Source organism: Corvus moneduloides, chromosome 8, assembly GCF_009650955.1.
Source record: "Corvus moneduloides isolate bCorMon1 chromosome 8, bCorMon1.pri, whole genome shotgun sequence".
Classification (NCBI taxonomy): Eukaryota; Metazoa; Chordata; class Aves; order Passeriformes; family Corvidae; genus Corvus; species Corvus moneduloides.
In genome coordinates this window covers 6,243,545-6,255,932 of record NC_045483.1, presented here as the reverse complement: position 1 = coordinate 6,255,932, position 12,388 = coordinate 6,243,545, and positions in this window count along the sequence as shown.

Sequence of the window (12,388 nt, the reverse complement as noted above, 5' to 3'; positions counted from 1 at the left end):
TTTGCTCTGCCATCTCTCAGGAGCAGATCAAGGCACCCTGAGAGCAATGAGCCCTCTTCCTGCTTTCCATTCAATTTCAATAGTTTCCTTGTGCAGTTGCCTCACATGAATCTTATTTCTGAGGAGCTGCTGGTAGTTTTCAAGGTGATTTACCAATGGCCCAGTGATATGAGAGCAGATGGGGATGTGATCAGGCCATGGTCACCCTAAGGTCCCTTTCTGAGCCACAGTTAACTGGAAATGGGGTGTAATGGCTTTATCTGCTCTGCAGTTCACTGTCCCATCAGGGAGCTCGTCCCCCTACAAATGGCAGAGCTCCTGCTCGCTGACCTTTGCTGCAGATCTTCGCAGTACATCAAAAAGATTAATGGTGCGAGTTGGTAGTTTCAAGACCCAGATCTCCAAATAGAAGATATTTTTTAATTACTGTCCAACCCTATTAGACAGAGGATTGTATAACATGTGTTTCCTTTTAGGGATGAACTGCCCCAATGGCAGTCGCAGAGCACTTTTGCATAACTCTTTCCCCCTCCCCCTGGCCCTATCTTTGTGCTGATGTGTTAACGTGCAGACATCCTGCTAATGGCTTGGATATGCTTAATCTTAAAAAGCAATTTTGAGGACAAGGTTGGGTCTCTACTACATCCCTGGGGGGGGCTGTTTCCCGAGAGCAGGCAGCACTACCAAGTCGTTTTGGGATCTTAACTCCTTAGTGCCAGGTATGATTTCCCTTGAAAGATAAATCTCTCTCCCTTTGCCTCATCAAATACCATCCTTGTTTTGGCACAAAGGTTTGGTTTATTTTCTGGTTGGATTCTCATCAGTATTATCCATATTTTTATCTTTTGATGAGGGTTTAATCACTTAAAAGATGTTCACAAGCCTGTGCAGCAACAAATTGGCATCTGTGTCTTAGGGCACTTTCCAGTTTTACCTGAGGTCACAGTGTTAGAACAGTGAAATACATTCCTTTTCCACAGTGTGTTATTTCTTGAATTCAACCAGTAGTTTTCATGTGGACAGAAACGTTCAAAAAGTTCTCTGCCAAGCAAAGCTTCACTCACTGGCTTTTAGCCATCCATCAAACTGGGATGACTCCTTCAGCCCTTACCTGTATGAGTGATTTGGCGCCCTTCAAGCAGACTTAGATTACTTGGATAATTACAGGTTTTTCAGATGCGAGATGGTTTAGGAGCAGACCCATCATTTTCAGTGTGTAGGGTTTGCAGGGTGTAATCTTCAGTTTTATTTCAGAAATTATCTGGCCTTCTCCTGCTTTCTTAGTTGTCCACCCCTACTGCTGGTCAAGCCAAAATGTTCCACTGTTTCAAATACCTGGCAACAACTATTTAATTTGACAATTTGTAGATGGTATTCCTGTATTACCCTTTAGGACCTTAATAATAGGTTTTTCTTTAGTGAAGCATTAAAACATTAAAGGCCATAAATTCCACAGTCACCTGTATCCATTTATTGCTAATTTATTATGGAACATATCATAAAACTTTGCTTGACATATAGGCCTCTTCATAACTATAAATCTTTTTTCAACTGTTTAGATAACTTACGCTTAAGTTCAAGGAAAGACCTCTATGAACAAATATTTTAAACATCTATTTATTATGCAGCACTAATACGTACAAACTATGTGGCAAATACTGAGAAATATTACTCTGTAGTCAGATTTATCACTTCAGGCTTTTTGGGGATACATCTATTATAAAAATAAAATAAAAACTTTGCGTCAAGTATCTGCTTTATTAAAAGGTTTAAGGGCTCTAACTGAATAGAGCTGTTATTGCAGTTAACATCAAATATATAAATGTTTCTCTTCAGATTAAGTTTGCCATTTGTAACCTGACACTGCAGAAAGGATTGGAAGTGCATTTCACAGGGGAGAGCAAAACCAAAAGTTATCAGACTAGGTAATTCTATATCTAAATAGTGTCTATAGTATCATTGTTGCTACAGAGCTTGACCTTGCTCTCGTGCAGCCATTTTTAAAATCCCGATGACGCTGGATCATATATATGTATATAGAAATAATATAGAAATAATTCAGGCATTTAATTTACTTTTATCTCAAATAATTGCTTGGGATTTGACACTGTTTATATTTCTTGCTTTTAAATTACCTGCTGTTGTATGTAAAAAAGAAAACATTTTCTTCCTTGTGGTGTATAAATTCAAGTTGCTTGGATAAATCAAACCAGCATTCTACAGAATACTACTCTTTTTTTTTTCCTTTAACATTTTTACCCTGGCTGAATTATTAGCAGATGTATTGCTAATAATACATATACGTTATTAGCGTATGTAGTAAATAATTGGTTTTAGCAGCAATGCGCGTGCATACACCCAGACAGCTTCTTTAGCAAGAAGTTGGTTTGTAAAAATATTGTTTGGGTGCCTCATTAAAAGGCTCTGTTTTACTAATCCTTTTCCTGCAAATGAGTTTGTTTGCACATGGAAGGTCATTTTTATTTTTGAAACAAATTCCCCTGTTAGTGCTCTCACCATCAGTTCAGCTTGGTGTGTGTTTGCAAATGCTCTGTGGCCTCAGGATTTTCTTATAAATTGTTAAACTATATGACCAAAATCACAGTGTAAGGCCAAAACAGTGCAGCAAGCACAACTCTTAATTGGTATATTAAAGTCAGAAAAAAGGGATGGAAATCTTCTGCAGTCTTCACTAACTTCTACTCTTTAAAATGAGCTTGTTCATAGTAAACTAATTAAAACTGTACAGATTTTTTGCGTACTTGAGAAACCCCAAACCCATCTTACTCTAATGCAATCACAACATCATTAGCATCCAAATGGAAGCAAAGCAACTGATTCATCCAAAATGTACACAGATTGTTCACCAGTTTTCTGCTGGCTTCATCACTGGGTCCTTTAAGAAGGCTTGTTTCTTGGGATGGGACAGGGAGGATTCCTGCTCCATAACCTTTACATCCAGTCACCAGCCAGGTAGGGAAGAGAATCAATTGTCTATTGCTGCTTTGGACCTGTCTCAACCTCCCAATCACACTTGCTGATTTCTGCTTTCAGAACATCATATAGAAATATTTCCCCCTCCCGAATTCTCCTCCTGCTCTCTCCTTAGTCTCTTTTCCTTATCCTTTTTGTCAGTCCTTTCCCTTTAGTGTCCTTCCACTCTCCCCCATGCCCCTGCTCCATATACAACATATGGAGAGAGCCAGATTCATGATCTATCCTTAGTGCAAGAAAATCAGCAGCTACTGTTTTTGATAGACTTTTTGTGCCCCAGATTCTTTTTCTGGGGTTTATGTGTTCATAAAAGTATTCATTTTTTGGGACTTGGTGAGAAAAATAACAAATTCATGTAAAAATAATGAATCAATATAAAAACCTGTTCAAGAGAAGAATGCTAGCAATTTGTAGGCTTAAACAAATCAATTAGCTTTTGATTATATAGCAGACATCATTTCAACATTACTTATGGACTCTGTGTCTTTGCAACAGGCTTCCAGCACATCTCTAAATTCTGCAGTTCCACAGTAATCAGCTTTTCATATTACTTCCTGAGAGTTGACCCTGATGGATTGTAATTAATTATATTGCTGATATCTGACAAAATAAGCAACTTTCCCAGTTATTTATGGTCTTAGATTTCACTCAACTACATGATACAATGTCTCTTTAAACGTTGTCAGGTGCGGTGAAAATTATCAGCCTCAAGCAGCGAAGCCTGGGGAACAAGGCAAGGTTTAAAACTAATACCGTGAGTTTCAGTTACTGATACAATCTTACCACAATAAAAGAATTACCTTTAATAAATATATTCCAGGACAGTCTGTGATGGGACTCAAGGAGCCAATTAAGTGTTGCATTCAAATGCTTTTTCTCTGCAGAGAAACTCCTGGGCCAGGCTCCCTTCTGGCACAAGTCTGCTTAAGTCAACAAATGGAGTTACACCCGAGATGAATTTGCCATGCTATGTTTTTCTAAATAGATTAGGGGTCATTTGAAAAGCTGTAAATAAACCTTTCAAATTCTTTAAGGAAAAAAGAAACAAATCTCCAAGAGGAAGAGAAAGGGAAAAAAGGGGGGGGGGGGGGGGGGGGACCAAAAAAAAGAAGATTTATTCTGCTTTCCCAGAACTGCAAGTTTCCAGGTGTTCACCTTTTGATCTGGCTACAGGCAATGATTTTCTGAAGCGGTTTCTGATGGTGCCTGACATCATTTATGGCACTTCTGAACAATCTTGTAATGTGCTAAACTACACAAAATTAAGTGAGTTAGTGGCTAACTAAGAGCAGCAAAAGGGCCATGGATATCACATGCACTTTGCTACTTGCAACAACATGTAGCTTTGAAGCAGAATTATTTCTTTGACTTGATAATGAGAATAAAATAATTACTGTTCTTAATTATTAATAGTACAGTGGGGTGACAGGCCCTTGGATTCTCAGTGTTCAACGCGCACAAACACAGAGGCAAAAAACAAACATATTTTCCCTAATAACTTACAGCCCAGCTTAAGGGAAAACACAGCAATGGAGGCAGCAAACCATAGGGAGGGAAAAGATGAGTGGTGTGAACCTACATTAAACCAGCACAGTGTTGTGCCTGGTTGGACAGGCCATGTTGCTCGTGCTTGATTAAATTTTGTATATATCTTATTCATCGTCTGTAATTAAAACATAGAATAATCCTTGCCATGAGCAGAACTGGACTCACCTGGCAGATGCTGCACCACTGAGCCAGGGGGAATTTTGCCATTTATTTCCATGGGTGATAACACAAATGATGCTGTTGAGCTTCAGGCAGGCAGGACAGCAGTTACCTCTGCAGGACTTGCGTATGAAATCAAACTTAAAATGGCTCAAGAGTCAAAACTGGCACCTCTGGCAAGGCAAAGCCATTCACTCAGCTTCACTTTTTTCCACACAAGCTGCAGTTTATTCCTTTTTCTCAAAAAAAAAATGCTGTCAGAGAAGAAATTTTCTGTTGTGCCCAAGGAGGGAAACTGTTGGCAGTGGTTTTAACCTCTGCATGTCTAGGTTTTTTAAATTGTTTTATCTCTGATGGGCTCAACTTAGTGAGCTCTGTAGAGAAGGGAACTGAACACCTGAGTGGTGGTGTGTGGTGGGAGCAGAGGGCAGATCAGATCTGGAAAACCTGAGGATATGATCTATAACTTCTTTCAGCTGGAATTTGCTCAGAGCTAAAGGCCTCTTTTGCAGATTTGTTGTTGCCCAGGCAAAGGGTGATAAAGAAATGTGATTATCTTGTCTCCCAGTGTGGTTGTTAACATGTGGGATCTGTTTCCTTCTGTGAGACACAGAAATCTGTGCAGTGCTTCAGCACCCAGCACAGAAATGAGATTGAAATGCGGCAGTTTTGCATTTTAGAAGTATTTAATCTGTAAATATCTAATTAGGAGTCTTGCAGAATTTGTCATTTCCAATGTTGATTCTAAGGGTTGAATTTGTTAATGACATTTAAAATTCTTATTTTATGCCAACAAAGACTGTGAATGCTTAGCCAAATTAATAGAATTTGCATTGACAATGAAATCTCTTCTCCCACTGAAGAAAATCTAAGAAGAGAAATATATCTTTGAGATCCTACAGTGATTTTGGTAAGTCTTTTCCAAGTGCTTATTCTGCAAATCACTAGATTAATACCATTTAGAAAGATCAGGCAAATGAAGCTGCAATTAAGAGAATTAGTTAAATCCATTATAGACTGCTGGCCTTGCTTTCCAACTCAGGAAGGATTAAGCACCACACCCAAAGTCTGTTTGATCCTATCTTCAGGGCACTATTTATTAATTACACTTGATTATTCATGGCAAACCCCAAAATGAAGCAGTTGAACATTAATCCAGCTGTTACCTTTCCCTCAATTCAGGGGCTTCCTTGGGATGCTCTTCTCATCTTCTTGACTTTTCCACCCTTAACTTTACAGAGTGTTTGTCCAAGAGCCCCTTGCTGCAGGAGCAGGCTCATTTCTACAAGGTGTCATGTCAGTCCTGGTCACTTATCAGTGCTAAATCCAAAAGCACATTGTCAGGAATTATGGAAACAGAATATTTATGCTGACTGGTGGGTTCTGTGACCTGTGCTACTCCAGGTATTTGTGGCATCCTAGTGAGAGGAGTCACAGCAGCCAAGCTCCCTAAAGCAGCCCCTCAAAAGCACAACTCAAAGGAATGTCTGTTCTCTAGGATTCATTTCTAACCAAAATTTCTATTTCAGACAGCAACTCTTCCACTAGTCCCCCTCTCCTGTAGTCCAGTGACTGGCTCATGTGACCTGAACACGGCCAGCCCACGACTGAAATCCTGTATTTTATTTGGAGTAAGGCTGTGAAATCACTGACACTTCCAAGAATTAAAGCTGGAGTGCCCCAAAGGTGATTTCTCCTCTCCTTTTTTTTCCACAAGGTTTGCATTGCTCAGGGGCAAAGCAAAGCACAGGGCAGGCGACCAAAGGCAGCTTGGCTCTTCAGGAGACAGAACACCCCAGTGCAACCCTTCATTAATTGCCAATATTATATTTACTAGGGTTACAGAATAACTAGAGTGAGACTCTCTAACTGGAGGTATATTATATAGATCATATATTATTACTGAGTTATGGCTTAGGTGCTATTCAGTGCTTTAAGGATAGGGAGGTCATTTAATAGCTTTAATCACAGAGGTATTTTGGCTTGTCAAAAACAAGGGCAGCTTTGTGGTTGCTGTTTTGCAGTGAGAGTCCTTCTGTATGGCAAAGTGAACTGAGCTGATCAAAACATGATACAAAGAAAGTGTAAACAAACAAAAAAAATCAGCAAACAATGACTTTAAATTTCAAATGGCATGGTCTAAGGGCAAAACAATGAAGGAAAACACAGCACACTTATCTGCTTCCTGTTTCCACTCCATGATCAAAGCTTTTAACTTCAGTTTGTTCAATTTTTAATGATTTTCAGGCGCTTTTTTTTGCCTCAGAGTCCCAACAAACAAGGAGTAGAAATCAACATGCAGGCCCTTCCCATGTTCTTGCACACCAAAGCTCATTTTTGAAATCCAGCTCTTCCGCAATCAGATTTAAAGCTGATTTAAAAACAAGAATTACAATGTACCCTCACCTAAAACCATAATAATCTCTACTCCTGCCTTTGGATTTGCTGATGTACCATGGCTTTTAAGTATTTACCTTCTAGATATGAAGCTCCTTAGGGCTGTGTAATGCCTTATTATTATTACCAGTCTCTCAAGTCATAATGAACTCAGGATTACAGCATATTCTATATTTAAGTTTCCAGGACCAATAATTATTATATGTTCTTTGTTCTGAAATGGAAAAAAAAAGGTCATATAATTAGTTCTTTTCTGCTCACTACGCAACAAGAATTGATTGGCAAGATCATCACTGCAAATGCTTGGGAAAACCCTAAAACTATTTTTTTTTTCTTTTCTTAATGGTAGGAAGTTATTTCACAATTTCATTATTTTGATTTACTAATCCAGAGAACTGGCACAAGCTGCAACCATTAAATGATGCGACTGTGAATTTTAGAATGAGGGTGTGTTAATAGTTTTTGTTAAGTAACCAAGCACAAAAAGGACTAATACCCACCTAGGTTTCCTACAACATAAACTTCTTTTATTTTTTCTGCTTGGAAATGTTGTCTAAGTAGAAAGACTTTGGCCTTATATCTTATATAGGTATATATAGCTATCTCATATACCCAAATTGGCATTACTTTGCTAGGCCAGAGATGCTGAAATTACCTTTTACACAGAGTTCTGATTCATTCTTGATAGGAATTTGCTCACAGACATTTTCTTTATGGTCTCACAGAGCCCATGTGCTAAGCCTGGTCAGCTCCCAAAGCTTTAACGATGTGAATGGCTTATGCTGGTTTTGCCATTATGGGCACCTAGAAAAATATGCCTGATAATGGTTAAACCAGGGTATTTTCTACTTATGAGCTGTTTTATAAGAAACAAATTCAAATTATACCTTTGTAGGCACCTGTGCAGTCCCAGTGATATGAAAAAGGTTTGAGCTGTTGAAACAGGTTTTGGAATCAGCTAATGGGATATTTGGCAACAAATTTTAGTTAGATTTCAAATTAGGTTTCCTTTAGACAATTGTAAGGGATATATTGCCGTTGACCTGTGCCTCATTGCTTTTTCTAATCTCCCTTTTGCTACTTCTCCATTTCTTAAGCTGCGTCCTGCAAGGGACTGGATGTTCCTTTGTACATCTTTTCTTAATGATAAAGTAGATTTGTGTAAGAATATGAGGCTTTTAGCCAATTTATTCATTAGTATTTGGGTGGGTGGAAGTTGTTTTGTAGTTTTTTCTTTAAACATTAAACACACAACCTGTTACGTCTCTGTAGCACAATTTATCTTATTGGCAGGCAGCAGCACTTGTTCACCAGTCCTCTTTTTTCAGGAATTCTGCATTTGGCATATATTGTGAAGGCTGACAAATATAACTGAGTACAGGAAGTTATTTGATTGCAAAGTTGCAGTACTGGCAGAAATAATATATATTGTAGTAGGGTTTCAATATTCCCAGCATGAGCTGTACTAAATGAAGACCTTGTACGTCAAATGCAGTGGAATATCTGGGGAACATGCAGTTAAAATCTTTATCCCCACCCTCTTCTCCTGTTCATCTTCAAAAAAACTGTCAGCTCATGGGTTTGTGTAATATGGAGCACATCACATTTTCCACTCTCACCTGTAGAGCTGGGATCCTGCTGCTCTGATGATGTCAGGGACCAGTGAGGACCTTTTTCCATCCCTGAAGCAGATTCAGAGCAGGGAGTGAAGCTCAGACTCCGGTCTGGCCTGCAGAAAGCAGTTCCCTGGCACTGGGGTGTGGTAAAGAAGAGCACAGAGGGGGTGAGAGGGTGGGTGGGGATAAGGATGGTCGAGCTCGATTGCTGTGCTGGAGGAAGAGCTGCAGCAACAGCTCCGTCTGCTTGTGCTGTGTGGGTGTTCAGTCATCAGAGCCCATCTACACACCTACACCAAGGGCTGTGTGATAGAACAGATTATGTGAGGGTGGATTAGAGGATTGAGTATATAAAGAATCCAGAGCCACGGGTTTTTTTTAGATTTGCTTTATGCTGCAGCTAATGTTTGTCCAAAAAAAAAAAAAAGAAAAATCCATTATGGAACCACAAAGGAACTCAGCCTGAAATCACCTCATCTAGGTTTGCTGGATTTTAGACGTTGAAAGCCAGGATCTGGGATGTAATTGTGTAGCATTACATGACACGTCAGGTGTCCTAATTCCCCTTGAATTATAGGCATATAATTCAGGAGGTGCCTCAGGTGTCCTGTGAAAAAAGAAAGATACACCTAGAGAGCAGCTCAGATCTCATGGATGAGGCTGTGGGAAAAGGCACCACAGCCAAGTGACTGGAAATGGCCCTGAGGTGTTTCAAAGCAACAGAAGTGGTAAACCAAATAATTCATCTCCACCAGAAACTAAAAATTTTGACAGGGCTTGCACTTAAAAATTGTGCCCATGGCAGCTTGTCCATTTTTTCCAGTAATATCAGTTTTCCTCATAAAATACATTACCTCTCCCTACCAACCTTGCCTCCCTTGCTCCTCTGAGCTCTCAAATAGGTGAGTAATCCTATTGACTTCCAAACTCTTTACTTGCAAGTAGTCAAGAGCTTTGCCTGGTCAGGGTCCAAAAGTCCTTCTAACCTGCAAGCATTTATAGAAAAAGTGCTGATTGAATAGGAAAAAAATGCGCAAAAATATATTTAAAACCTCCCCTCTCCAAACCTTAGCTGGCAAGTGCAGTGGGGCAAATGGTCCATTCTGGCTCCCAGCTGTTTAGTCTCCCCAGTTTACAGTCCCCATTATGTGCCAATTATGCAGAAGGTGAGGCCGTCCCTTGTTTGCCATTGAGCAGAGCTATTCTCCAGCACTAACAATGCTCTGAAAACCAGGCAGCTCCACAGGATAAAATGGTACTTTCTTATATGCAGATGTGGTTTAATTGGTTTATACTTTTCAGGTCATACTTTTCATGTCTGCCTGATATTCTCTTGTTCTAATAAGCCCTATCTACAAAGAAATGAATTCTGTGACGCTTATTCAGGTAATTACTTTTTAATTTTAGTTTTCAAGGATTTTTATTCAGACTTCTTGGGCAGATGCAGGGTCTGACTTGTCTGTCCCTTGGAGGACACGTGCTCTGTCCCAGGCAAGTATATTCAGGGCCACTAATTTTTCCTCTGGGACTCTCTCATGGAAGGTTTCATTTCACTGTGGCAGGTTAAATCACTTTAGATTTAGATACCCATGGACAAGTATGTTCACAATCTGTTTCTTAGACAGCAAAACACTTTTGTTGGCAAAGGAATCGCCTCTGGGAATCCAGAGACCTCGACCTGTCATAGTACAAGCTCATTTGTTTTTCCTTTCCTGCTTTCATTGTGTGTTCTGGACCCTGCTGAGCAACCTTCCCTATCTAAAAGTTGCTCTTCATAAAGGTGGGAGAGATATTGCTTTAGTTTTCAGTTACAGACTTTACAACTCCATCAGAAGAAAGATTCTTGTTTTCACATAGTCCCCAAGAGTTACCACTTAGTGTTATTATGGTCTTTGCTCAGGGTAACACCAGTTTGACAGCTTCCCATTTATTAATGCAGTTAAATATGTTAATAAACATGACATTTATTATTATCATAACATTCTTCAATTACATTGGTGCAGTCTTATCCAGCAAAAGCAAATCTGAGCCAAATATATCTTTAAAACGTCTGCACACATGCCAATGCCAGCCAAGGGTGTGACATTTTTTGTTTTTTATTTTTACAGTTTTTAAGAACACTTCACACTGGCAAAAGCTTTCAGGGAAACCCAGCTTATACTGGCATCAAGTGATTTTTGCTTATACAGCTTGCCTTATTTGCAGAACTGTTTCAGGCTACACCAGAAAAGCACTCTCTGGCCAGCACAAGCTGAATGTGTGCCAGGGCACAGCTGCAGCGGTGTCATATCAACCCACAGGCAAGGACTTCATCACGCAGCACTGGTGGGGAGCTACAGCCTCTTTAGCTGGCTCTCATTTACCCCCAGTAAACCCTTTCTTGGTTCTCATTAGGAAGGTTCACCATTGTAGCTGGTTATTGGCACCCCTTGCCTGCATTCTGCTGTTAACACTTTTCTCAAAGTTCAGTTTCCTAGCACTCCAGTCCCATGAATATTGGGCCAGTTTATGGGAACACCACATGAAACAAAACAATTGCTGAAGTGCCTATTTGGCTTGCATGATTTGATTCTATGTTCATAAATAAAGAAATTCCTTGCTGGTTTTTCTTGGTATCCTCCAGGTGCCATCTGAGAAGCACAAAGGAAACAGAGAGGACCGAAGGCTTTAGATCAAAAAGAAATGTTTGGTCTGGGAGGACAGCAGAAATTCATAGAGGGGTGGTTTTCCATTTGGTATGGGACATTGCATAAATCCCTTGTTCTGGAGATTTGGCACACATGATGTAATAACTCTACCTGTTGTCATAGAGAAGGATGACTGTTCTTGGTTTTGAAAGATGCGCTATTTTCCTTTTGTATGGCTGCAATTATTGTTTTCCATTTTCAGCACTGTTTGGGGCTGAAAGTGGTATATCCCTCCTTTGAGGTCAGATGGCAGAAGAATCATCCCTTTCCTGAAATCCTTATAAAATGGGTTAGACTCTAACTGCACAAAGATCTTGCACTGAAGTGTGCCTGGGACATTTTTTTATCTCTGAGGTGTGGGTTTAGGTCTCTAAGCAGCTACTGGACTATGAGGCTCTGAGGTCTGTGCCAATAATAAGACCTGCATCTCCCAAAAATCACGTAAATCTGTGACTCCTGTGGCAGTGTAGCCTTCTACAATGCTTGCCACACATTCCTACGGGAATGTGCAAACCCCATGGAACAGACCCTGCAGATATTTTGACTTTGAGAACAGCAAGAAGTTGCATGAACTTGCCTGCATTTTACATCCCCATCTTTCATTGTGAGATATTGAATTGTGACATCAAAGAGTTAATGTGCACAGCAATGTTTGATCTCATTCTACTTGAACTTATTACATTTTGAATTCTGATACTGTTACAGTGAAGCTGTAAATTTATCTTGAGGTAAGCCAGCAGAAAGACACTATTTTCTAGTTAGTAGCAGCCATTCCTTTCCTTAAAAGAAATTTGGGACAGATGTGTCTGTCTTATTATTTCAGTGAATGCAGGGAGAAAATGTATTTTATTTCTTATTAAATAAATTTGCCTGTTCATCTCAGTATGTGGGACTGTCAAAGTTTATAAATTTGGCAGTATTTTAACATGATCATTCTGTTTTTCTTTAAACCAAGTTATTAAATTGATCTATTTTTATAAAAAGCAG